The sequence below is a fragment of the Trachypithecus francoisi genome, unplaced genomic scaffold (assembly GCF_009764315.1).
Source record: "Trachypithecus francoisi isolate TF-2019V2 unplaced genomic scaffold, Tfra_2.0 Lachesis_group11, whole genome shotgun sequence".
NCBI classification, from domain to species: Eukaryota; Metazoa; Chordata; class Mammalia; order Primates; family Cercopithecidae; genus Trachypithecus; species Trachypithecus francoisi.
Window position 1 is genome coordinate 51,007,357 of NW_022681456.1, and position 26,875 is coordinate 51,034,231.

General features: G+C 39.6%; 1 long non-coding RNA gene across 1 annotated transcript; it reads right to left on the reverse strand.

Moving 5' to 3' along the window:
- Window positions 1–3,658: 3,658 nt before the first annotated feature.
- On the reverse strand, window positions 3,659–26,060 carry LOC117091006. The gene is made up of 3 exons (XR_004440205.1): window positions 26,047–26,060; window positions 16,294–16,307; window positions 3,659–3,814 (listed from the first exon to the last, which is right to left on the reverse strand). It is a non-coding gene; the product is annotated as an uncharacterized LOC117091006 (long non-coding RNA).
- Between the last annotated feature and the right edge of the window lie 815 nt (window positions 26,061–26,875).

Consider the following 26,875-nt stretch of genomic DNA (forward strand, 5'->3'; position numbering starts at 1 on the left):
TCAGTGATATTGGCCTAATTTTTGTTATTGCTGTTTGTTTGTCTGGTTTTGGTATCATGGTAATGTTGGCCTCATAGAATGTGTTTGCTTTATTTTTTTTTTAATTTTTAAATTAAAAAATATTTACTATCATTATTATTTTTAGCGACAGAGTCTTGCTCTGTCACCCAGACTGGAGGGCAGTAGTATGATTATAGCTCACTGCAGCCTCAGACTCCTGAGCTCAAGCAATCCTCTTGCCTCAGCCTTCTGAGGGTAAAAATATATACATATATATACACACACACACACACACATATTCTACTAAAATATATATATACAGACTATACTGAAAAATATATATTGTGTATTATATATTTAATATATAATATATTTTATATATATATATTTGAGACCAGCCTGGGCAACATAGTGAGAACCATTCTCTACTAAAATACACATATAAAATATATCTATTTTAAAATACATATATAAAATATATAATATTTTTAAAAGTGTGTGTGTGTGTATATATATACACTTTTTAATATATATATAAGATCGTTCTCACTACGTTGTCCAGGCTGGTCTCAAATTCCTAGCTTCAAGCAATCCTCCTGCCTCAGCCTCCAAAATTGCTCAGATTATAGATATGAGCCACAGTGTAGAATGAGTTTGAAAGTACTGCCTCCTCTTCAATACTTTTGAAGAGTTTGAGAATTGTTAATAGTTCATCTTTAAATATTTGGTACAGTTCAATAGTGAAACTATCAGGTTCTGGTTTTCTCTTTGATGGGAGAGTTTTTATTACAACTTCTATGTCGTTACTTGTTACTGGTTTGTGAAGAGTTCTATTTCTTCATGGTTCAATCTTGGTAGGTTTCATGTATTCAGGAATTTATCAGTTTCAGGTTTTCCCATTTGTTAGTGTATTATTGTTCATAAGAGTCTTACTGGTTCTCTGTATTTCTCAGTTCTCAGTTGTTATGTTTCCTTTTTTGTTTCTGATTTTATTTGAATCTTCTCTCTCTTTTTCTTAGTCTAGCTAAAGGTTTGTCAATTTTGTTTATCTTTACAAAAAAAAAAAAAAAACAAGTCTTCATTGAATTGGCTTTCTCAATTGTTTTCACAGCCTCAATTTCATTTATTTCTGCTCTGCTCTTTTTTATTTCCTGCCTTCTACTAATTTGGATTTGGTTTGTTCTTGCTTTTCTAGTTCCTTGGTATGCATTGTTAGGTCGTTTATTTGAAATGTTTCTACTTTGTTGATGAAGTCTATTGCTATACATTTCTGTCTTAGTACTCCTTATTCTTTATCCCATAGGTTTTGGTATATTGTGTTCCCATCTTCATTTGTTTCAAGAATTTAAAAAATTTTCTTCTTGATTTCTATGTTGACCCATTGATCATTTAAGAGCATGCTATTTAATTTCTAGGTAATTGTGTAGTTTCTGAAATTCCTCTTGTTATTGGTTTCTACTTTTATTTCATTGTGGTCAGAAAAGATACTGGATATGATTTTAATTTTTTTTTTTTTTTTTTTTTTTTGAGGCGGAGTCTCGCTCTGTCGCCCGGACTGGAGTGCAGTGGCCGGATCTCAGCTCACTGCAAGCTCTGCCTCCTGGGCTTACACCATTCTCCTGCCTCAGCCTCCCTAGTAGCTGGGACTACAGGTGCCCGCCACCTCGCCCGGCTAGTTTTTGTATTTTTAGTAGAGACGGGGTTTCACCGTGTTAGCCAGGATGGTCTTGATCTCCTGACCTCGTGATCCGCCCATCTCGGCCTCCCAAAGTGTTGGGATTACAGGCTTGAGCCACCGCGCCTGGCCATGATTTTTATTTTTGAACTTCACTTGTTTTGCGGCCTAAGATATGGTCTGTGCTCAAGAATGTCCCATGTGTTGATGAATAAAATATGTATTCTGCGGCAGTTGGGTGATATGTTCTGTAAATGTCAGTTAGGCCTATTTGGTCTAGTGTGTAGTGTGTAGTTTACGTACTATGATTCTTTGTTAATTTTTCTGTCTGGATGATCTCCATTATTAAGAGTAGGGCATTGAACTCCCCTACTATTGCTTTATTGCAGTCTGTCTTTCTCTTTAGATCTATTAATGTTTGCTTCATATACTTGGGAGCTCTGGTGTTGGGTGCATACATGTTTATAATTTTTATATTCTCTTGCTAAATTGATCCCTTTATCATTATATAGTAAACTTCTTTATTGCTTTTTACAGTCTTTGATTTGTAGTCTATTTATCTGATGTAAGTACAGCTACTCTTGCTGTTTTTTTGATTTTCAGTTGCATGGAAACCTTTTGCCAGCCTTTCACTTTCGGTACATGTGTATCTTTATAGGTAAAGTGGGTTTCTTGTAAGCAACTTAGAGGTGGATTTTGTTGCTTTGTCCTTTCAGCTACGCTTTGTCTTTTAATTGGAGAATTGAAATGAATTACATTCATTGTTATTATTGATAAATAAGGACTCACTACTGCCAGTTTGGTGCTCATTTTCGGAATTTTTTTTTTTTAAACACTTCTCCTCCTTTCTTTCTTTATTACTACCTTCCTTTGTAGCTAAGTGATTTGTCTCTGGTAATATTTTTTGTCATTGCTTTTAATTTGTCATGAATATATCACAGGTTTTTGCATTGTGATTATTACTACAAGGCTTACAAAAATAGATATAACAAGTTATTTCTAAAAGAGGACATGTATGACAAAGAAAAGAATAAACAAATAAAAACTTTTTTAAAAAAACCTCTACACTGTAACTCCATTCCTCTCCCATTTTGATGTTATGTTGTTTCAATTTACACAGCTTTATATTACTTTTAACAGGTTGTTATATCTGTTATGGCTTTTGATAGAGTTGCCTTTTGGGTTTCATATTAGCATTATAAGCAGATTGCACATCACAATTACAATGTAAAAATATTCTGGGTTTGTCCTTATATTTAATTTTACCTGTGGGTTTTATGCCTTCATTTTTTTTGTTTGTATGTTAGTATTTTCTTTTTACAGATTAAAGAACTCTCATTGATATTTCTTGTAAGATGGGTCTTGTGGCAGTGAATTGTCTCAGCTTTTGTTTTTCTTGTCTGAGAAAGACTTTCATAGTTGAAGAATAGCTTCACTGAAAACAGTAAAGCTATTCTTTATTTTTTACTGTATTCTTTATTTTTTACTTTATTCTTTAAAAAGGTATTTATTTTATGTTTTTATTTATTCTTTATTTTTTACTTTATTCTTTACTGTACCCAGTAAAGAATGGAAGGTTTTTTTTTCTTTTTCTTTGAGTGCTTTAAAAATGTCTTCCTACTGCCTCCTGACATGTTTGGTTTGCATTGAGAACTTTGTTGCCAGACAAATAGGAGTTTCTTTATATACGATTTGCTTCTTTCCTCTTGCTGCTTTTAGAAACCTCTCTTTGTACTTGACCAGTGAGTGTTTGGTTATTACATTCCTTGTGTTAGTCTTATTTGAGTTAAATTTGTTTAATATTCTCTAAGCTTCCTAGACCTGAATATTTATATATTTTTCAAATTTTGGAGATTTTTCTGTTATTATTTCTTTGAATAAACTTTCTACCCCCTTTTCTTGCTCAACTTCCTCTGAAATACCAACAATTCTTAGATTTGGTCTTTTGAGGTAACTTTGTATAACTTGTAGGGAATCTTCATTCCTTTTCATTCTTTTTTCCTTTTTCTCCTTTGGCTGTATTTATAGAGATCCTGTCTTTGAGCTCACTAATTCTTTCCTATGCTTGATCTATTCTGCTGTTGAGAGCCTCTAATAAGTTTTTCAGTTCAGCAAATGTATTTCTCAGTTCCAAGATTTCTGTTTGGCTTATTTTTATTTCAACCTCTTTGTTAAATTTATCTGATAAATTTCTGAATTGCTTTTCTTTGTTAGCTTGGAGATCACTGAGTTTCCTTAAAACTGCTATTTTGGGAGGATTGCTGGCAAGATGGCTGAATAGGAGTAGCTCTAATCTGCAGCTCCCAGTGAGATCGATGCAGAAGGCGGGTGATTTCTGCATTTCCAACTGAAGTACCTGGTTCATCTCATTGGGACTAGTTGGACTGTGGATGCAGCCCATGGAGGGTGTGCCGAAAAAGGGTGGGGCATCGCCTCACCCAGAAAGGGCAAGGGAAGCTGTGAGGGACTGAGCCTGAGGAACCCTGTAATCCAGCCCAGAAAGAAAAAGAAAAAGAAACATGCTTTTCCCACATTCTCCGCAACCCACAGACTAGGAGATTCCCTCCGGTGCCTACCCCACCAGGAACCTGGGTTTCAAGCACAAAACTGGCCAGCTGTTTGGGTGGACACTGAACTAGCTGCAGGAGTATTTTCATTTTTCTTTTTTTCCCCATACTCCAGTGGTGCCTGGAAAAGGGGTGCTGAAGCCAGGGAGCGAAGTGGTCTGGCTTGGTGGGTCGCACTCCCACGGAGCCCAGCAAACTACGATGTACTGGCTTGAAATTCTCGCTACCAGCACAGCAGCAGTCTGAGATCGACCAGAGATGCTGGAGCTTCATGTAGGGAGGGGCGTCTGCCATTGCTGAGGCTTGAGTAGGCGGTTTTACCCTCACAGTGTAAACAAAGCTGCCAGGAAGTCTGAACTGGGTGGAGCCCACTGCAGCTCAGTAAGGCTGCTGTGGCCAGACTGCCAGATTTCTCCTCTCTGGGCAGGGCATCTCTGAAGAGAAGTCATCAGCCACAGTGAGGAACATATAGATAAAACCCCCAACTCCCTGAGACAGAGCACCTGAGGGAAGGGGCAGCTGTGGGCACAGCTTCAGCAGACTTAAACCTCCCTGCCTGACGCCTCTGAAGACAGCAGTGGACCTCCTACACAGCATTCGAGCTCTGTTAAGGGTCAGACTGCCTCGTCAAGTGGGTCCCTGACACCTGTGTATCCTGACTGGGAGACACCTCCCAGTAGGGGCCAAAAGACACCTCGTGCAGGGCAGCTCTGGCTGGCTTCTAACAGGTGCCACTCTGGGACAAATCTACCGGAGGAAAGAACAGGCAGCAATCTTTGGTGTTCTGCAGCCTGCACTAGTGATACCCAGGCAAACAGGGTCTGGAGTTGACCTCCAGCAAACTCCAGCAGACCTGCAGCAGAGGGGCCTGACTGTTAGAAGAAAAACTAACAAACAGAAAGGAACAGCATATCCACTCAAAGACCCCACTGAAGGTCACCAACATTAAAGACCAAAGGTAAACAAATCCACAAAGATGGGGAGAAACCCGTGCAAAGGCTGAAAATTCCAAAACCCAGAATGCAGCTTCTCCTCCAAAGGATCACAACTCCTGCCAAGCAAGGGAACAAAACTAGATGGAGAATGAGTTTGATGAATTGACAGAAGTAGGCTTCAGAAGGTGGGTAATAATGAACTCCTCTGAGCTAAAGGGGCATGTTCTAACCCAATGCAAGGAGGCTAAGAACCTTGAAAAAAGGTCAGATGAATTGCTAGCTAGAATAACCATTTTAGAGAAGAGCATAAATGACCTGATGGAGCTGAAAAACACAGCACAAGAACTTCGTGAAGCATACACAAGTATCAATAGTCAAATTTGTCAAGCAGAAGAATGATATCAGACATTGAAGATCAACTTAATGAAATAAAGTGAGAAGACAAGATAGGAGAAATAAGAATAAAAAGAAACGGAAAAAAAAAAAGCCTCCAAGAAATATAGGACTATGAGAAACGACTAAATCTATGTTTGATTGGTTTACCTGAAAGTGATGGGGAGAATGGAACCAAGTTGGAAAACACTCTTCAGGATATTATCCGGGAGAACTTCCCCAACTTAGCAAGGCAGACCAACATTCAAATTCAGAAAATACAGAGAACATCACAAAGATATTCCTCAAGAAGAGCAACCTCAAAACACATAATTATCAGATTCATCAAGGTTGAAATGAAGGAAAAAATGTTAAGGGCAGCCAGAGAGAAAGGTCAGGTTACTCACAAAGGGAAGCCCATCAGACTGACAGCAGATCTTGCAGCAGAAACTCTACAATCCAAAAGAGAGTGGGGGTCAATATTCAACATTCTTAAAGAAAAGAATTTTCAACCCAGAATTTCATATCCAGTCAAACTAAGCTTCATAAGTTAAGGAGAAATAAAATCCTTTACAGACAAGCAAATGCTGAGACATTTTATCATCACCAGGCCTGCATTGTAGGAGCTCCTGAAGGAAGCACTAAACATGGAAAGGAACAACCAGTACCAGCCAGTTCAAAAACATACCAAATTATAAAGATCACTGACACTATGAATAAACTGCATTAACTAATGGGAAAAATAACCAGCTAGCATCATAATGACATGATCAAATTCACATATAACAATATTAGCTTTAAATATAAATGGGCTAAATGCCCCAATTAAAAGACACAGACTGACAAATTGGATAAAGAGTCAAGACCCATCAGTGTGCTGTATTCAGGAGTTCCATCATAAGTGCAAAGGCACATAGGCTCAAAGATAAAGGGATGGAGCAATATGTACCAAGCAAATGGAAAGCAAAAAAAAGCAGGAGTTGCAATCCTAATCTCTGATAAAACAGATATTAAACCAACAAAGATCAAAACAGACAAAGAAAGGCATTACATAATAATAAAGCAATCAATGCAACAAGAAAAGCTAACTATCCTAAATATATACACACCCAATACAGGAGCACCCAGATTCATAACATAAGTTCTTAGAGACCTACAATAATAGACTTAGAGTCCCACACAATAATACTGGGAGACTTTAACACCCCACTGTCAATATTAGACAGATCAACGAGACAGAAAATTAACAAGGATATCTAGGACTCCAATTCAGCTCTGGACCAAGAGGAACTAATAGACATCTACGGAACTCTCCACCCCAAATCAACAGAATATACATTCTTCTCAGCAGCTCATTGCGCTTATTCTAAAATTGACCACATAATTGGAAATAAAACACTCCTTAGCAAATGCAACAGAATGGTATCATAACAAACAGTCTCTCAAACTACAGTGCAATAAAATTAAATCTCAGGATTAAGAAACATACTCAAAACCACACAACTGCATGGAAACTGAACAACCTACTCCTGAATGACTACTGGGTAAATAATGAAATGAAGGCAGAAATAAAGATGCTCTTTGAAACCAATGATAACGAAGACACAATGTACCAGAATCGCTGGTACACATTTAAAGCAGTGTGTTTAGAGAAATTTATACCACTAAATGCCCACGAGGGAAAGCAGGAAAGATACACAATTGACAACCTAACATCATAATTAAAAGAACTGGAGAAGCAACAGCAAATAAATTCAAAAGCTAGCAGAAGACAAGAAATAACTAAGATCAAAGCAGAACTGAAGGAGATAGATACAGAAAAAGTCCTTCAAAAAAATCAATGAATCCAGGAGCTGGTTTTTTGAAAAGTTCAACAACACAGATAGACCTCTAGCCTGACTAATAAAGAAGAAAAGAGAGAAGAATCAAATAAACACAATAAAAAATGATAAAGGGTATATCACCACCAACCCCATAGAAATACAAACTACCATCAGAGAATACTATAAACACGTCTACGCAAATAAACTAGAAAATCTAGAAGAAATGGATAAATTCCTGACCACATACACCCTCCCAAGTCTAAACCAGGAAGAAGTCGAATCCCTGAACAGAGCAATAACAACTTCTGAAATTGAGGCAGTAATTAATAGCCTACCAACCAAAAAAAGTCCAAGACCAGACAGATTCACAGCCGAATGCTACCAGAAGTACAAAAAGGAGCTGGTATCATTCCTTCTGAAACTATTTCAATCAATAGAAAAAGAGGGAATCTTCCGTAACTCATTCTATGAGGTCAGCATCATCCTGACACCAAAATCTGGCAGAGACACAACCAAAAAGAGAAAAACTTAGGACAATATCCCTGATAAACATCGAAGCGAAAATCTTCAATGAAACACTGGCAAACTGAATCCAGCAGCACACCAAATAGCTTATTCACCATGATTAAGTTGGCTTCATCCCTGGAATGCATGGCTGGTTCAACATATGCAAATCAATAAACGTAATCCATCACATAAACAGAACCAATGACAAAAACCACACGATTATCTCAGTAGATGCAGAAAAGACCTTTGACAAAATTCAACACTGCTTCATGCTAAAAACTCTAATAAACTAAATATTGATGGAATGTATCTCAAAATAATAGAGCTATTTATGACAAACCCACAGCCAATATCATACTGAATGAACAAAATCTGGAAGCATTCCCTTTGAAAACCAGCACAAGACAAGGATGCCCTCTTTCACCACTCCTATTCAACATAGTATTGAAAGTTCCGGCCAGGGCAATGAGGCAATAGAAAGAAATAAAGTGTATTCAAATAGGAAGAGTGAAGACAAATTGTCTCTCTTTGCAGATGACATGATTGTATATTTAGAAAACCCCATCATCTCAGTCCAAAATCTCCTTAGGCTGATAAGCAACTTCAGGAAAGTGTCAGGATACAAAATCGTTGTGCAGAAATCACAAGCATTCCTATACACCAATAACAGAAAGAGAGAGAGAGAGAGAGAGAGAAAGCCAAATCATGAGTGAATTCCCATTCACAATTGCTACAAAGAGAATAAAATACCTAGGAATACAACTTACAGAGAATGGGAAGGACCTCTTCAAGGAGAACTACAAACCACTGCTCAAGGAAATAAGAGAGGACACAAACAAATGGAAAAACATGCCATGTTCATGGAAAGGAGGAATCAATATCATGAAAATGGCCATATTCCCTAAAGTAATTTATAGAATCAATGCTATCCCCATCGAGCTACCATTGACTTTCTTTACAGAATTGGAAAATACTACTTTAAACTTCATGTGGAACCAAAAAGAGCCTGCATAGCTAAGACAGCCCTAAGCAGAAAGAACAAAGCTGTAGGCATCACGCTACCTGACTTCAAACTATACTAAAAGGCTACAGTAACCAAAACAGCATGGTACTGGTACCAAAGCAGAAATATAGACCAATGGAACAGAACAGAGGCCTCAGAAATAACACCACACATCTACAACCATCTGATCTTTGACAAGCCTGACACAAACAAGCAATGGAGAAAAGATTCCCTATTTAATAAATGATGTTGGGAAAGCTGGTGAGCCATATGCAGAAAACTGAAACTGGACCACTTCCTTGAACCTTATACAAAAATCAACTCAAGATGAATTAAAGACTTGAATGTAAGACCTAAAACCATAAAAATCTTAGAAGAAAACCTATGCAATATCATTCGGACATAGGCATGGACAAAGACTTCATGTCTAAAACACCAAAAGCAATGGCATCAAAAGCTGAAATTGACAAATGGGATCTAATTAAACTAAAGAGCTTCTGCATGGCAAAAGAAACTATCATCAGAGTGAACAGGCAACCTACAGAATGGGAGAAAATTTTCACAGTCTATCCATATGACAAAGGGCTAATATCCAGAATCTACAAAGAACTTAAACAAATTTACAAGAAAAAAAACAAACAACCGCATCAAAAAGTGGGCAAAGGATATGAGCAGACATTTCTCAAAAGAAGGCATTTATGCAGCCAACAGTCATATGAAAAAAATTCTCATCATCACTGGTCATTAGAGAAATGCAAATCAAAACCACAATTAGATACCATCTAATGACAGTTAGAATGGCAATCATTAAAACGTCAGGAAACAACAGATGCTGGAGAGAATGTGGAGAGATAGGAATGCTTTTACACTGTTGGTGGAAGTCTAAATTAGTTCAACCATTGTGGAAGATAGTGTGGCGATTCCTCACTGATCTAGATCTAGATCTAGATCTACAACTAGAAATACCATTTGACCCAGCAATCCCATTACTGGGTATATACCCAAAAGAGTATAAATTGTTCTACTATAAAGACACATACTGCAGGGCACAGTGGCTCACGCCTGTAATCGCAGCACTTTGGGAGGCTGAGGCGGGTGGATCACGAGTTCAGGAGATCGAAACTATCCTGGTGAACATGGTGAGACCCCATCTCTACTAAAAATACAAAAAAAAAAAAAAAATTAGCCGAGCATGGTGGTGGGCACCTGTAGTCCCAGCTTCTCTGGAGGCTGAGGCAGGAGAATGGCGTGAACTTGGGAGGCGGCAGAGCTTGCAGTGAGTGGAGATCGCGCCACTGCACTCCAGCCTGGGCAACAGAGCGAGACTCCATCTCACACACACAAAAAAAAGAAAAAAAAACCACACGTACACATATATTTATAGTGGCACTATTCACAGTAGCAAAGACTTGGAACCTGTCCAGATGTCCATCAATGACAGATTGGATAAAGCAAATTGGCACATATACACCATGGAATACTATGGAGCCATAAAAATGGATGAGTTCATGTCCTTTGCAGGGATATGGATGAAGCTGGAAATCATCATTCTCAGCAAAGTATCAGAAGAACAGAAAACCAAATATTGCATGTTCTCACCCATAAGTGGGACAATGAGAGTACATGGACACAAGGAGGGGAACATCACACACTGGGGCCTGCTCGGGGGTGCGGGACTAGGGGAAGGCTAGCACTAGGAGAAATACCTAATGTAGATGACGGATTGATGGGTGCAGCAAACCACGATGGCATGTGCATACGTCTGTAACAAAACTGCACATTCTACACATGTACCCAAGACTATAAAGTATAATAAAAACAAACAAGAACAAAAAAAAAAAATCACTGCTATTCTGAATTCTTAGATAGTTCACACACTGCTATCTCATTAGTTTCAGAGGATTGTTTCTTGCTTTGCCCATTTGGGGAGTCATGGTTCCCTGTTTGTTGCTTCCTGTAGATGTATATCTATAGTTTTGCATTGAAGGATTATTTATTCCAGTCTTTTCTGTCTGGCTTGTATTGATTTTTTTTTTTTTTAGAAATTTTATTTTTATTTTTATTTTATTTTTTTATTATACTTTAAGTTCTAGGGTACATGTGTATAACGTGCAGGTTTGTTACGTATGTATACTTGTGCCATGTTGGTGTGCTGCACCCATCAACTCGTCAGCACCCATCAATTCATCATTTATATCAGGTATAACTCCCAATGCAATCCCTCCCCCCTCCCCATGATAGGCCCCGATGTGTGATGTTCCCCTTCCCGAGTCCAAGTGATGTCATTGTTCAGTTCCCACCTATGAGTGAGAACATGCGGTGTTTGGTTTTCTGTTCTTGTGATAGTTTGCTAAGAATGATGGTTTCCCACTGCATCCATGTCCCTACAAAGGATGCAAACTCATCCTTTTTTATGGCTGCATAATATTCCATGGTGTATATGTGCCACATTTTCTTAATCCAGTCTGTCACAGATGGATATTTGGGTTGATTCCAAGTCTTTGCTATTGTGAATAGTGCCGCAATAAACATACGTGTGCATGTGTCTTTATAGCAGCATGATTTATAATCCTTTGGGTATATACCCAGTAGTGGGATGGCTGGGTCATATGGTACATCTAGTTCTAGATCCTTGAGGAATCGCCATACTGTTTTCCATAATGGTTGAACTAGTTTACAATCCCACCAACAGTGTAAAAGTGTTCCTATTTCTCCACATCCTCTCCAGCACCTGTTGTTTCCTACTTTTTAATGATTGCCATTCTAACTGGTGTGAGATGGTATCTCATTGTGGTTTTGATTTGCATTTCTCTGATGGCAAGTGATGATGAGCATTTTTTCATGTGTCTGTTGGCTGTATGAATGTCTTCTTTTGAGAAATGTCTGTTCATATCCTTTGCCCACTTTTGATGGGGTTGTTTGTTTTTTTCTTGTAAATTTGTTTGAGTTCTTTGTAGGTTCTGGATATTAGCCCTTTGTCAGATGAGTAGATTGCAAAAATTTTCTCCCATTCTGTAGGTTGCCTGTTCACTCTGATGATAGTTTCTTTTGCTGTGCAGAAGCTCTTTAGTTTAATTAGATCCCATTGTCAATTTTGGCTTTTGTTGCCATTGCTTTTGGTGTTTTAGACATGAAGTCCTTGCCCATGCCTATGTCCAGAATGGTATTGCCTAGGTTTTCTTCTAGGGTTTTTATGGTATTAGGTCTAACACTTAAGTCTCTAATCTATCTTGAATTAATTTTCATATAAGGAGTAAGGAAAGGATCCAGTTTCAGCTTTCTACTTATGGCTAGCCAATTTTCCCAGCACCATTTATTAAATAGGGAATCCTTTCCCCATTTCTTGTTTCTCTCAGGTTTGTCAAAGATCAGATGGCTGTAGATGTGTGGTACTATTTCTGAGGACTCTGTTCTAATCCATTGGTCTATATCTCTGTTTTGTTACCAGTACCATGCTGTTTTGGTTACTGTAGCCTTGTAGTATAGTTTGAAGTCAGGTAGCATAATGCCTCCAGCTTTGTTCTTTTGACTTAGGATTGTCTTGGCAATGCGGGCTCTTTTTTGGTTCCATATGAACTTTAAAGCAGTTTTTTCCAATTCTGTGAAGAAACTCATTGGTAGCTTAATGGGGATGGCATTGAATCTATAAATACCTTGGGCAGTATGGCCATTTTCACGATATTGATTCTTCCTATCCATGAGCATGGTATGTTCTTCCATTTGTTTGTGTCCTCTTTGATTTCACTGAGCAGTGGTTTGTAGTTCTCCTTGAAGAGGTCCTTTACATCCCTTGTAAGTTGGATTCCTAGGTATTTTATTCTCTTTGAAGCATTGGTGAATGGAAGTTCATTCATGATTTGGCTCTCTGTTTGTCTGTTACGGGTGTATAAGAATGCTTGTGATTTTTGCACATTAATTTTGTATCCTGAGACTTTGCTGAAATTGCTTCTCAGCTTAAGGAGATTATGGGCTGAGACAATGGGGTTTTCTAAATATACAATCATGTCATCTGCAAACAGGGACAATTTGACTTCTTCTTTTCCTAACTGGATACCCTTTATTTCTTTCTCTTGCCTGATTGCCCTGATCAGAACTTCCAACACTATGTTGAGTAGGAGTGGTGAGAGAGGGCATCCCTGTCTTGTGCCAGTTTTCAAAGGGAATGCTTCTAGTTTTTGCCCATTCAGCATTATAATTGGCTGTGGGTTTGTCATAAGTAGCTCTTATTATTTTGAGGTACGTTCCATCAATACCGAATTTATTGAGCGTTTTTAGCATGAAGGGCTGTTGAATTTTGCCAAAAGCCTTTTCTGCATCTATTGAGATAATCATGTGGTTCTTGTCTTTGGTTCTGTTTATATGCTGGATTACATTTATTGATTTGTGAATGTTGAACCAGCCTTGCATCCCAGGGATGAAGCCCACTTGATCATGGTGGATAAGCTTTTTGATGTGCTGCTGGATCTGGTTTGCCAGTATTTTATTGAGGATTTTTGCATCGATGTTCATCAGGGATATTGGTCTAAAATTTTCTTTTTTTGTTGTGTCTCTGCCAGGCTTTGATATCAGGATGATGTTGGCCTCATAAAATGAGTTAGGGAGGATTCCTTCTTTTTCTATTGATTGGATTAGTTTCAGAAGGAATGGTACCAGCTCCTCCTTGTACCTCTGGTAGAATTCAGCTGTGAATCCATCTGGTCCTGGACTTTTTTTGGTTGGTAGGCTATTAATTATTGCCTCAATTTCAGAGCCTGCTATTGGTCTATTCAGGGATTCAACTTCTTCCTGGTTTAGTCTTGGAAGAGTGTAAGTGTCCAGGAATTATTCATTTCTTCTAGATTTTCTAGTTGATTTGCATAGAGGTGTTTATAGTATTCTCTGATGGTAGTTTGTATTTCTGTGGGGTCGGTGGTGATATCCCCTTTATCATTTTTTATTGCATCTATTTGATACTTCTCTCTTTTCTTCTTTATTAGTCTTGCTAGCGGTCTGTCAATTTTGTTGATTTTTTCAAAAAACCAACTCCTGGATTCATTGATTTTTTGGAGGGTTTTTTGTGTCTCTATCTCCTTCAGTTCTGCTCTGATCTTATTTATTTCTTGCCTTCTGCTAGCTTTTGAATGTGTTTGCTCTTGCTTCTTCAGTTCTTTTAATTGTGATGTTGGAGTGTCAATTTTAGATCTTTCCAGCTTTCTCTTGTGGGCATTTAGTGCTATAAATTTCCCTCTACACACTGCTTTAAATGTGTCCCAGAGATTCTGGTATGTTGTATCTTTGTTCTCATTGGTTTCAAAGAACATCTTTATTTCTGCCTTCATTTCATTATGTACCCAGTAGTCATTCAGGAGCGGGTTGTTCAGTTTCCATTTAGTTGAGCGGTTTTGATTGAGTTTCTTAGTCCTGAGTTCTAGTTTGATTGCACTGTGGTCTGAGAGACAGTTTGCTATAATTTCTGTTCTTGTACATTTGCTAAGGAGTGCTTTACTTCCAATTATGTGGTCAATTTTGGAATAAGTGTGATGTGGTGCTGAGAAGAATGTATATTCTGTTGATTTGGGTTGGAGAGTTCTATAGATAGACATTAGGTCCGCTTGGTGCAGAGATAAGTTCAATTCCTGGATATCCTTGTTAACTTTCTGTCTCGTTGATCTGTCTAATGTTGATAGTGGAGTGTTGAAGTCTCCCATTATTATTGTATGGGAGTCTAAGTCTCTCTGTAAGTCTCTAAGGACTTGCTTTATGAATCTGGGTGCTCCTGTATTGGGTGCATATATATTTAGCATAGTTAGCTCTTCCTGTTGAATTGATCCCTTTACCATTATGTAATGGCCTTCTTTGTCTCTTTTGATCTTTGATGGTTTAAAGTCTGTTTTATCAGAGACTAGGATTGCAACCGCTGCTTTTTTTTGTTCTCCATTTGCTTGGTAGATCTTCCTCCATCCCTTTATTTTGAGCCTATGTATGTCTCTGCATGTGAGATGGGTCTCCTGAATACAGCAGACTGATGGGTCTTGACTCTTGATCCAGTTTGCCAGTCTGTGTCTTTTAATTGGAGCATTTAGTCCATTTACACTTAAGGTTAATATTGTTATGTGTGAACTTGATCTTGCCATTATGGTATTAATTGGTCATTTTGCTCGTTAGTTGATGCAGTTTCTTCCTAGCCTCGATGGTCTTTACATTTTGGCACGTTTTTGCAATGGCTGGTACCGGTTGTTCCTTTCCATGTTTAGGGCTTCCTTCAGGGTCTCTTGCAAGGCAGGCCTTTTGGTGACAAAATCTCTAAGCATTTGCTTATCTGTAGAGGATTTTATTTCTCCTTCACTGATGAAACTTAGTTTGGCTGGATATGAAATTCTGGGTTGAAAATTCTTTTCTTTAAGAATGTTGAATATTGGCCCCCACTCTCTTCTGGCTTGTAGAGTTTCTGCCGAGAGGTCTGCTGTTAGTCTGATGGGCTTCCCTTTGTGGGTAACCCCACCTTTCTCTCTTGCTGCCCTTAAGATTTTTTCCTTCATTTCAACTTTGGTGAATCTGGCAATTATGTGTCTTGGAGTTGCTCTTCTGGAGGAGTATCTTTGTGGCGTTCTCTGTATTTCCTGAATTTGAATGTTGGCCTGCCCTACTAGGTTGGGGAAGTTCTCCTGGATGATATCTTGAAGAGTGTTTTCCAACTTGGTTCCACTTTCCCCCTCACTTTCAGGCACCCCAGTCAGATGTAGATTTGGTCTTTTAACATAATCCCATACTTCTTGCAGGCTTTGTTCATTCCTTTTTCTTCTTTTTTCTTTTGGTTTCTCTTCTCACTTCATTTCATTCATTTGATCCTCAATTGCTGATACTCTTTCTTCCAGTTGATCGAGTCGGTTACTGAAGCTTGTGGATTTGTCACATATTTCTTGTGTCATGGTTTTCATCTCTGTCATTTCGTTTATGACCTTCTCTGCATTAACTATTCTAGCTATCAATTGTTCCACTCTTTTTTCAAGATTTTTAGTTTCTTTGCGCTGGGTACGTAATTCCTCCTTTAGCTCTGAGAAGTTTGATGGACTGAAGCCTTCTTCTCTCATCTCGTCAAAGTCATTCTCTGACCAGCTTTGATCCGTTGCTGGCGATGAGCTGCGCTCCTTTGCAGGGGGAGATGTGCTCTTATTTTTTGAATTTCCAGCTTTTCTGCCCTGCTTCTACACCATATTTGTGGTTTTATCTGCCTCTAGTCTTTGATGATGGTGATGTACTGATGGGGTTTTGGTATAGCTGTTCTTCTTGTTTGATAGTTTTCCTTCTAATAGTCAGGACCCTCAGCTGTAGGTCTGTTGGAGATTGCTTGAGGTCCACTCCAGACCCTGTTTGCCTGGGTATCAGCAGCAGAGGTTGCAGAAGATAGAATATTGCTGAACAGCGAGTGTACCTGTCTGATTCTTCCTTTGGAAGCTTCCTCTCAGGGGTGTACTCCACCCTGTGAGGTGTGGGGTGTCAGACTGCCCCTAGTGGGGGATGTCTCCCAGTTAGGCTACTCAGGGGTCAGGGACCCACTTGAGCAGGCAGTCTGTCTGTTCTCAGATCTCAACCTCCGTGTTGGGAGATCCACTGCTCTCTTCAAAGCTGTCAGAAAGAGTCGTTTGCGTCTGTACAGGTTTCTGCTGCTTTTTTTTATTGTTGTTGTTTAGCTGTGCCCTGTCCCCAGGGGTGGAGTCTACAGAGACAGGCAGGTTTCCTTGAGCTGCTGTAAGCTCTACCCAGTTTGAGCTTCCCAGCGGCTTTGTTTACCTACTTAAGCCTCAGCAATGGCAGGCGCCCCTCCCCCAGCCTTGCTGCTGCCTTGCGATTAGATCGCAGACTGCTGTCCTAGCAATGAGGGAGGCTCCGTGGCCGTGAGACCCTCCCAGCCAGGTGTGGGTATAATCTCCTGGTATGCCCGTTTGCTTAAAGCGCAGTATTGGGGTGGGAATTACCCGATTTTCCAGGTGTTGTGTGTCTCAGTTCCCCTGGCTAGGAAAAGGGATTCCCTTCCCCCTTGGGCTTCCCAGGTGAGGCAAAGCCTCGCCCTGCTTCAGCTCTCGCTGGTCGGGCTGCAGCAGCTGACCAGCACCACCAATTATCCGGCACTCCCTAGTGAGATGACCCCAGTACCTCAGTTGAAAATGCAGAAATCACTGGTCTTCTGTGTCGCTCGCACTGGGAGTTGGAGACTGGAGCTGTTCCTATTCAGCCATCTTGCTCTGCCCTCTTGTATTGATTTTTATTTGATGTTTACTTTTAATTTACCCGTTGATTTTTTCTTTTTCTCTTTTTTTCCACTAGGTTGCTGTCTCCTTTTGTTCACTAGATGGCACCTTAAGCCCAGGTTTGCCCAGTTCTAGTAAACAATCATAGCCTGTCTGGAATGGAGAAGATAGCAATGAGAACATCCCAGTAGTATGAAAGGCTGGCTAGGGGTTCGTGCCCCAGGGACATGTGTAACAAACCATCTACAGTGTGGTGCTGCTGAACAGCTACTCTGATTTGGCATCTCCTTTGGCCAAGTGGCAGAGCAGAGCTTTCAGGCTGGAAATGGTACTCCCACCACCCACCTTTGTCTCTTGTTGTTCTCAGGGATCTTTCTCCCTTCAGGCATTCCCGATGCGTCTCATGAGTGGAGGTAGAAGCAGGTCTCCTGCCAGGGAGCCCAAGATGCTGGGGAAGCTAGTTGTCTGCCTTGATCTTACTTTTCCCAGTGTAGAAATTGTGAGTCAGACGACAGTTTTCCATGTGCTTGGTGCCAGGCAGATTGGCATCATCGATATGGAAATCTGTTTCTTTTATCATCTCCTCCAAGTTTGTTCACTTCTCTGTGGCCCCAGGAACTGCCTCCTCCTCATATTTGAGCTCTGGGATATTGCTGGTGACAATCTCAGAACTGTGTTTGTTTCTGGTTTTTTGTGAAGTTAAGTGAAGCCAGCTTGTTTCTTCCCTGTCATTTAGGAACCACTTTAGTCAATTATAGATTAAGCAGACTGTGTTGATGATTTAACTGCTCCAACTTCCATTATCCCTTCTTCCTACATTTTGCTTTTTATTGCAGGTAACTGTACTGTGCCAAGTCTCTAGTTCCTTGCCTTTTTCTTCTGGTTCTTTTCTACCAATGTGAGGAACTGGCTAGAAAGTGAAGTGTGGGACAAAGGAAGAATCTAGATTTTTTCTCTTCCTTTCTTTCCACTTCAGGTAGTGACTCTGGCAATAACCACATAGTCTCTGTATTTCCAACTTTCATCAGATAGCTACCCCCTCTATGGTCCTAACTCCTGGTGGACAGCCTCTTACAAGGAGGCATTGGCTTTGGGCTCTGTCAACCTTATTTCCTCCTTTGGGCCTCCTGCCATTGCTATATTCAGGACTGCCACACTATCTCTTGTAAACGTTCTTCTCTTTGTGCATCCATTATTAAACTATCTGATGTGGGCTTTGCCTTCTTGATTGATCCTGACTGACAATAGTAAATAATGGGTCACATAGGGTCCCAAATCCTGCTCAAACCATGACACAAAATTTTAATATAATTAAAGTTTTACATAATGATTAGATAGCATAGGACTCAGACTAATACATGAAGATTTTGATATACCTATCAAAAGAATGAGACAACCCCTATTGGGTCTCAATGATCATGTACATGTGAGGCTTTGGAAGTGTTTGGGAAGATAGGAAGAAGAAAATGGTAAAAAAGACATATGCAAATAAGTAGAGCTTACCGAGAATGGATCCAAATGAGTTGCTATAATGGCTCAGAGGAAGATGACAACATTTTAGCTTCAGGTGTTGGGATGGTAAACACAGAGCAGGCAGTTTTGAATAAGGCCTTGATGGATGACTAAATCTTGAAAATTTGAAGATGAGGATAATGATATTCTGGAAGTAAGAAGGAGCAGGTGCAAAATTTCAGTACTGAAAAGAGGAGAAATTTACTTTTTATATTGAAATGTCTAGTTTGACTGGAATACCAGAAGAAAAAGTTAGAATAGGCTGGGTTCAAATAATTGAAGGGCTTAGGTAATATTTTAAAAGTCCTAGTTTCTATTTTTCACATACCCATGGCTTATAACTAATATAGAAGTACACTTCAGTTTATGTGCAACGATATGATAACAGGGATTTTGTTTTGCTTACTGCCCAATCTGTAGTGACTGACAATGTGCTGCTTGGCATAATGCGTGCCCAATAAGTATTTGTTATATAAATTAATGGGGCACAGTCTTTGTATTGTAGTTCACAGTAACTATAAAACTAATTGATCATTTATATAAAAATCAGGCACCTACTAAGTGAAGGGCATTTTAAAAATGTCTCCTCCAAATATTTCACAGAACAAAGTGCCACATTAGGAAACCATTCTAACTATATTATCACAATAACTGCCAACACCTCTCAAAATATGAACTTCGAAGCACATGAATCTGTGAGACCCTGAAGATTATTTAGCACAACTCCTTTCTAGCACAATCTCTTCAAACTGGAATGTCTTTCCAAACTTTCACAGCTGTTCTGAGTAAATACACCAGATTCCCAAATGCCAGGCTTGTGTGACAGAGCTCTGGCACCAGCTGAGTTTGCCATTCATTATACCATTGTCTCACAACACACCCGGAAAACAAAGCCTTATAGATGCTGGTCATTATCCTGGTTTGGGGTAGCGCAAGGGCCCAGAGGGCAGAGCTTGGAAGAAATCCATTTGTGTGTAGGGACTTTTAATTGAAATCTCAAACACACTCCAGAGCTCTGGAATGATACTTCTTGGATCTATTGCTATTCCTTCTCACCAGGCACATTTTGGCTCTAACTTTTGTAACGATAAGAAGCTGTTCCATAAATGCTGTAGCCTGGTAAATGCGGCTACAGTGAGACACTAACAAATCCTGCTTTTAGGTGAACTGCTTGTAACCACGGATGCTTGCCCTGGGTCTATCCATTTCAATTAGTGACATCTAATTTTGTCTTCTTTAATTTCTAACTTGGTCTGTTTTTAATAAGCAGCTAAAAATTCTTTAATAATGAAGATGAAGAATGACTTGCAGTCTTCATTTGTAGTAGAAATGTCCATGTTTCAACTGTTATTTCGAATAATTTTTTGTTTGTTTGTTTCTTGTTGTTTTGAACAGAAGTTTTCATTACAAGGGAATTTGATTTATAAATAGCACTTGACAATCTGTAGACAGGGAGAGAGGGGAAAGGTTACATTGATCATTACATCTGTGAAGAAAGTGGAAAGAAAAATTTCGATGATGGGTTGTTTACATGACTATTGCTGGAGTTCTATATTATAACACTGAGGAGATATTTTCACTTCTTACTCCCATCTAAGACCAAAGGATTTTATTTGCCAATGGCGATGTATGACTTGGCAAGTGAAGAGCCACTCAGAAGATGTTACACTGAACATGGGTCTTGGTAGATTGAGACTACATCAATCTGTGAAGATTCTGGAAACCCAGGACAAAAGAATGCTACAGAAACCATGATCATGGCCTCAAAGTCCCTTTCACCATCAGTTATCACACATGATCCTAACGATCCTAACACTTTGATCACGAGATGTGTCTGAGAAAAACATTTACAGGTTCTACATAATTTCATTATCTACTTCTGTTAAACTCTTTCCATAAAATGTAGGAGATAAATAGGGTCCTGCAAGTTATTGCTGTGCAATATAACGAACACTAGTAGGCACATTGTATAGATTATGCCTAGTTATCAACCCCAGTCCTCTCCAAACACAGGCAAAATTTGATTTATAAACAAAAGAAATAATTTCTACTTTGTCAAACTTTAAAATCTTCAAATCCATAGCAACACTGTATGTGTGATTATCTAGTACTTTGATAAATTGTTTCAGTGTCTGTAACTTTTCAAAGCACTTTAGTATTTGGTAAATTAACATGATATAAAAATATTGGGAAGAACTTACAGCAATCTTAAAAAACTTCCATTTGGAATTATGTTCAGAAATAAATACAGCTTAATTCTGATTTAAAATCTGCTGATTCCCTTTTTATATCTTCATCCCTCATCTTCCCTGCCCCAACATGTTATCAATATTGTATTTATTATTTTTGTTTTTCGATGACTTTATTTCTTGGTAAGAAAATTATGCTTGCTCATCATTTTTGAAAAATTAAAGTAAAACAGAAAAATACAAGAAGGTTTTAAAAATCCCACTACAGGGGGGCGGTGGCAAGATGGCCGAATAGGAACAGCTCCAGTGTACAGCTCCCAGTGTGAGCAATGCAGAAGATGGGTGATTTCTGCATTTCCAACTAAGGCACTAGGTTCATCTCATTGGGGCTTGTCCGACATTGGCTGCCAGGACAGTGCGTGCAGCGCACCAAGCATGAGCCAAAGCAGGGCAAGGCATTGCCTCACCCAGGAAGCCCAAGGGGTCAGGGAATTCCCTTTCCTAGCCAAGCAAAGCTGTGACATATGGCACCTGGAAAATCGGGTCACTCCCACCCTAATACTGCGCTTTTCCAATGGTCTTACCAAATGGCACACCAGATTATATCCTGCACCTGGCTCAGAGGGTTCCACGCCCATGGAGCCTCACTCATTGCTAGGACAGCAGTGTGAGATCCAACTGCAAGGCGACAGCGAGGCTGGGGGAGGGGCACCCGCTATTGCTGAGGCTTGAGTAGGTAAACAAAACAGCCAGGAAGCTCCAGTTGAGTGGAGACCACTGCAGCTCAAGGACACCTGCCTGCCTCTGTAGACTCCACCTCTGGGGGCAGGGCATAGCCAAACAAAAGGCAGCAGAAATCCCTGCAGACTTAAATGTCCCTGTCTGATAGCTTTGAAGAGGGTAGTGGTTCTCCCAGCATGGAGCTTGGGATCTGAGAACAGACAAACTGCCTCCTCAAGTGGGTCCCTGACCCTGAAGTAGCCTAACTGGGAGGCATCCCCCAGAAGGGGCAGACTAACACTTCACATGGCCAGGTACCCCTCTGAGACGAAACTTCCACAGGAACAATCAGGCAGCAACATTTTCTGTTCAGCAATATTTGCTCTTCTGCAGTCTCCTCTGCTGATACCCAGGAAAACAGGGTCTGGAGTGGACCTCCAGCAAGCTCCAACAGACCTTCAGCTGAGAGTCCTGACTGTTAGAAGGAAAACTAACAAACTGAAAGGACATCCACACCAAAACTCCATCTGTATGTCTCCATTATCAAAGACCAAAGGTAGATAAAACCACAAAGATGGGGAAAAAACAGAGCGGAAAAACTGAAAATTCTAAAAATCAGAGCACCTCTTCTCCTCCAAAGGAACGCAGCTCCTCACCAGCAATGGAACAAAGCTGGATGGAGAATGACTTTGACGAGTTGAGAGAAGAAGCTTCAATCACACTTCTCTGAGCTAAAGGAGGAAGTTTGAATCCATGGCAAAGAAGTTGAAAACTCTGAAAAAAGATTACACGAATGGTTAACTAGAATAACCAATGCAGAGAAGTCCTTAAAGGACCTGATAGAGCTGAAAACCATGGCACAAGAACAATGTGATGAATGCACAAGCTTCAATTGCCAATTCAATCAACTGGAAGAAAGGGTATCAGAGATGGAAGATCAAATGAATGAAATGAAGTGAGAGGAGAAGTTTAGAGAAAAAAGAATAAAAAGAAATGAACAAAGCCTCCAAGAAATATCGGACTATGTGAAAAGACCAAATCTATGTTTGACTGGTGGACCTGAAAGTGATGGGGAGAATGGAACCAAGTTGGAAAACACTCTTCAGGATATTATCCAGGAGAACTTCCCCAACCTAGTAAGACAGGCCAACATTCCAATTCAGGAAATACAGAGAATGCCACAAAGACACTCCTCAAGAAGAGCAGCTCCAAGACACTTTATTGTCAGATTCACCAAGGTTGAAATGAAGGAAAAAATGTTAAGGGCAGCCAGAGAGAAAGGTCGGGTTACCTACAAAGGGAAACCCATCAGACTAACAGCAGATCTCTCTGCAGAAACTCTCCAAGCCAGAAGAGAGTGGGGACCAATATTCAACATTCTTAAAGAAATGAATTTTCAACCCAGAATTGCATATCCAGCCGAAATAAGCTTCATAAGTGAAAGAAAAATAAAATCCTTTACAGACAAGCAAATGCTGAGAGATTTTGTCACCACCAGGCCTGCCCTACAAGAGCTCCTGAAGGAAGCACTAAACATGGAAAGAAAAAACCGGTACCAGCCACTGCAAAAACACACCAAATTGTAAAGACCATCGATGCTAGGAAGAAACTGCATCAACTAACGAGCAAAATAACCAGCTAACATCATAATGCCAGGTTCAAATTCACACATAACAATATTAACCTTAAATGTAAATGGGTTAAATGCTCCAATTAAAAGACACAGACTGGCAAATTGGATAAACAGTCAAGACCCATCAGTATGCTGTATTCAGGAGACCCATCTCACATGCAGAGACACATGTAGGCTCCAAAAAAGGGATGGAGGAAGATCTACCAAGCAAATGGAAAACAAAAAAAGGCAGGGGTTGTAATTCTAGTCTCTAATAATACATTCATTAAACCAACAAAGATCGAAAGAGACAAAGAAGGCCATTACATAATGGTAAAGGGATCAATTCAACAAGAAGAGCTAACTATGCTAAATATATATGCACCCAATACAGGAGCACCCAGATTCATAAAGCAAGTCCTTAGAGACCTACAAAGAGACTTAGACTCTCACACAATAATAATGGGAGACTTTAACACCCTACTGTCAACACTAGACAGATCAATGAGACAGAAAGTTAACAAGGATATCCAAGAATTCAACTCAGCTCTGCACCAAGCAGACCTAATAGACAGCTACAGAACTCTCAACCCCAAATCAACAGAATACACATTCTTCTCAGCACCACGTCACACTTATTCCAAAATTGACCACATAGTTGGAAGTAAAGCACTCCTTAGCAAATGTAAAAGAACAGAAACTATAATAAACTGTCTCTCAGACCACAGTGCAATCAAACTAGAACTCAGGATTAAGAAACTCACTCAAAACCGCTCAACAACATGGAAACTGAACAACCTGCTCCTGAATGACTACTGGGTACATAATGAAATGAAGGCAGAAATAAATATGTTCTTTGAAATCAATGAGAATGGAGACACAACATACCAGAATCTCTGGGACACATTTCAAGTAGTGTGTAGAGGGAAATTTGTAGCACTAAACACCCACAAGAGAAAGCGGGAAATATCTAAAATTGACACCCTAACATCACAATTAAAAGAACTATAGAAGCAACCCAAACACATTCAAAAGCTAGCAGAAAGCAAGAAATAACTAGGATCAGAGCAGAACTGAAGGAGACAGAGACACAAAAACTCTTCAAAAAAATCAATGAATCCAGGAGCCGGTTTTTTGAAAAGGTTGACAAAATTAATAGACCACTAGCAAGACTAATAAAGAAGAAAAGAGAGAAGAATCAAATAGATGCAATAAAAAAATGATAAAGGGGGTATCACCACCGATCCCACAGAAATACAAACTACCATCAGAAAATACTATAAACACCTCTATGCAAGTAAACTAGAAAATCTAGAAGAAATGGATAAATTCCTCAACACATACACCCTACCAAGACTAATCTAGAAAGAAGTTGAATCTCTGAATAGACCAATAACAGGCTCTGAAATTGAGGCAATAATTAAGAGCCTAGCAATGAAAAAAAGTCCAGGAGCAGGCGGATTCACAGCCGAATTCTACCACAGGTACAAGGAAGAGCTGGTACCATTCTTTCTGAAACTATTCCAATAAATAGAAAAAGGGGGAATCCTCCCTAACTGATTTTATGAGGCCAGCATCATCCTGATACCAAAGTCTGGCAGAGACATAACAAAAAAACAAGAATTTTAGACCAATATCCCTGATGTACATCAATGCAAAAATCCCCAATAAAATACTGGCAAACTGAATCCAACAACACATCAAAAAGCTTATCCACCATGATCAAGTGGGCTTCACCCCTAGGATGCAAGACGGGTTCAACATACACAAATCAATAAAGGTAATCCAGCATACAAACAGAACCAAAGACAAAAAACAAATAATTTTCTCAATAGATGCAGAAAAGACCTTCAACAAAAGTCAACAGCCCTTCAAGCTAAAAACTCTCAATAAATTAGGTATTGAAGGGAAGTATCTCAACATAATAAGAGCTATTTATGACAAACCCACAGCCAATTATAATGCTGAATGGGCAAAAACTAGAAGCATTCCCTTTGAAAACTGGCACAAGACAGGGATGCCCTCTCTCACCACTCCTATTCAACATAGTGTTGGAAGTTCTGATCAGGGCAATCAGGCAGGAGAAAGAAATGAAGAGTATTCAATTAGGAAAAGAAAAAGTCAAATTGTCCCTGTTTGCAGATGACATGATTGTATATCTAGAAAACCCCATCATCTCAGCCCAAAATCTCCTTAAGCTGATAAGCAACTTCAGCAAAGTCTCAGGATACAAAATCAATGTTCAAAAATCACAAGCATTCTTATACACCAATAACAGACAACAGAGAGCCAAATCATGAGTGAACTCCCATTCACAATTGCTTCAAAGAGAATAAAATACCTAGGAATCCAACTTACAGGGGATGTGAAGGACCTCTTCAAGGAAAATTACAAACTACTGCTCAATGAAATAAAAGAGGATACAAACAAATGGAAGAACATTCCATGTTAATGGATAGGAAGAATCAGTATCGTGAAAATAGCCATACTGCCCAAGGTAATTTATAGATTCAATGCCATCCCCATCAAGCTGCCAATGACTTTCTTCCCAGAACTGGAAAAAACTGAAGTTCATATGGAACCAGAAAAGAGCCCACATTGTCAAGACAATCCTAAGCAAAAAAAAACAAAGTTGGAGGCATCACGTTACCTGACTTCAAATTATACTACAAGAATACAGTAACCAAAACAGCATGGTACTGGTACCAAAACAGAGATATAGACCAATGGAACAGAACAGAGCCCTCAGAAATAATACCACACATCTACAGCCATCTGATCTTTGACAAACCTGAGAGAAACAAGAAATGGGGAAAGGATTCCCTATTTAACAAATGGTGCTGAGAAAACTGGCTAGTCATATGTAGAAAGCTGAAACTGGATTCCTTCCTTACACCTTACACAAAAATTATTTCAAGATGGATTAAAGACTTAAATGTTGGACCTAAAACCATAAAAACCCTAGACAAAAACCTAGGCAATACCACTCAGGACATAGGCATGGGCAAGGACTTCATGTCTAAAACACCAAAAGCAATGGCAACAAAAGCCATAATTGACAAATGGGATCTGATTAAACTAAAGAGCTTCTGCACAGCAAAAGAAACTACCATTAGAGTGAACAGGTAACCTACAGAATGGGAGAAAATTTTTGCAATTTACTCATCTGACAAAGGGCTAATATCCAGAATCTACAAAGAGCTCAAACAAATTTACGAGAAAAAAACAGACAACCCCATCAACAAGTGACCAAAGGATATGAACAGACACCTCTCTCTCTCTCTCTTTTTTTTTTTTTTTGAGATGGAGTCTCGCGCTGTTGCCTAGGCTGGAGTGCAGTGGCCGGATCTCGGCTCACTGCAAGCTCCGCCTCCCGGGTTTATGCCATTCTCCTGCCTCAGCCTCCCCGATAGCTGAGACTACAGGTGCCCGCCACCTTGCCCGGCTAGTTTTTTTGTATTTTTTAGTAGAGACGGGGTTTCACTGTGTTAGCCAGGATGGTCTTGATCCCCTGACCTCATGATCCGCCTGTCTCGGCCTCCCAAAGTGCTGGGATTACAGGCTTGAGCCACTGTGCCCAGCCTGACACTTCTCAAAAGAAGACATTTATGCAGTCAACAGACACATGAAAAAATGCTCATTATCACTGGCCATCAGAGAAATGCAAATCAAAATCACAATGAGATACCGTCTCACACTAGTTAGAATGGCGGTCATTAAAAAGTCGGGAAA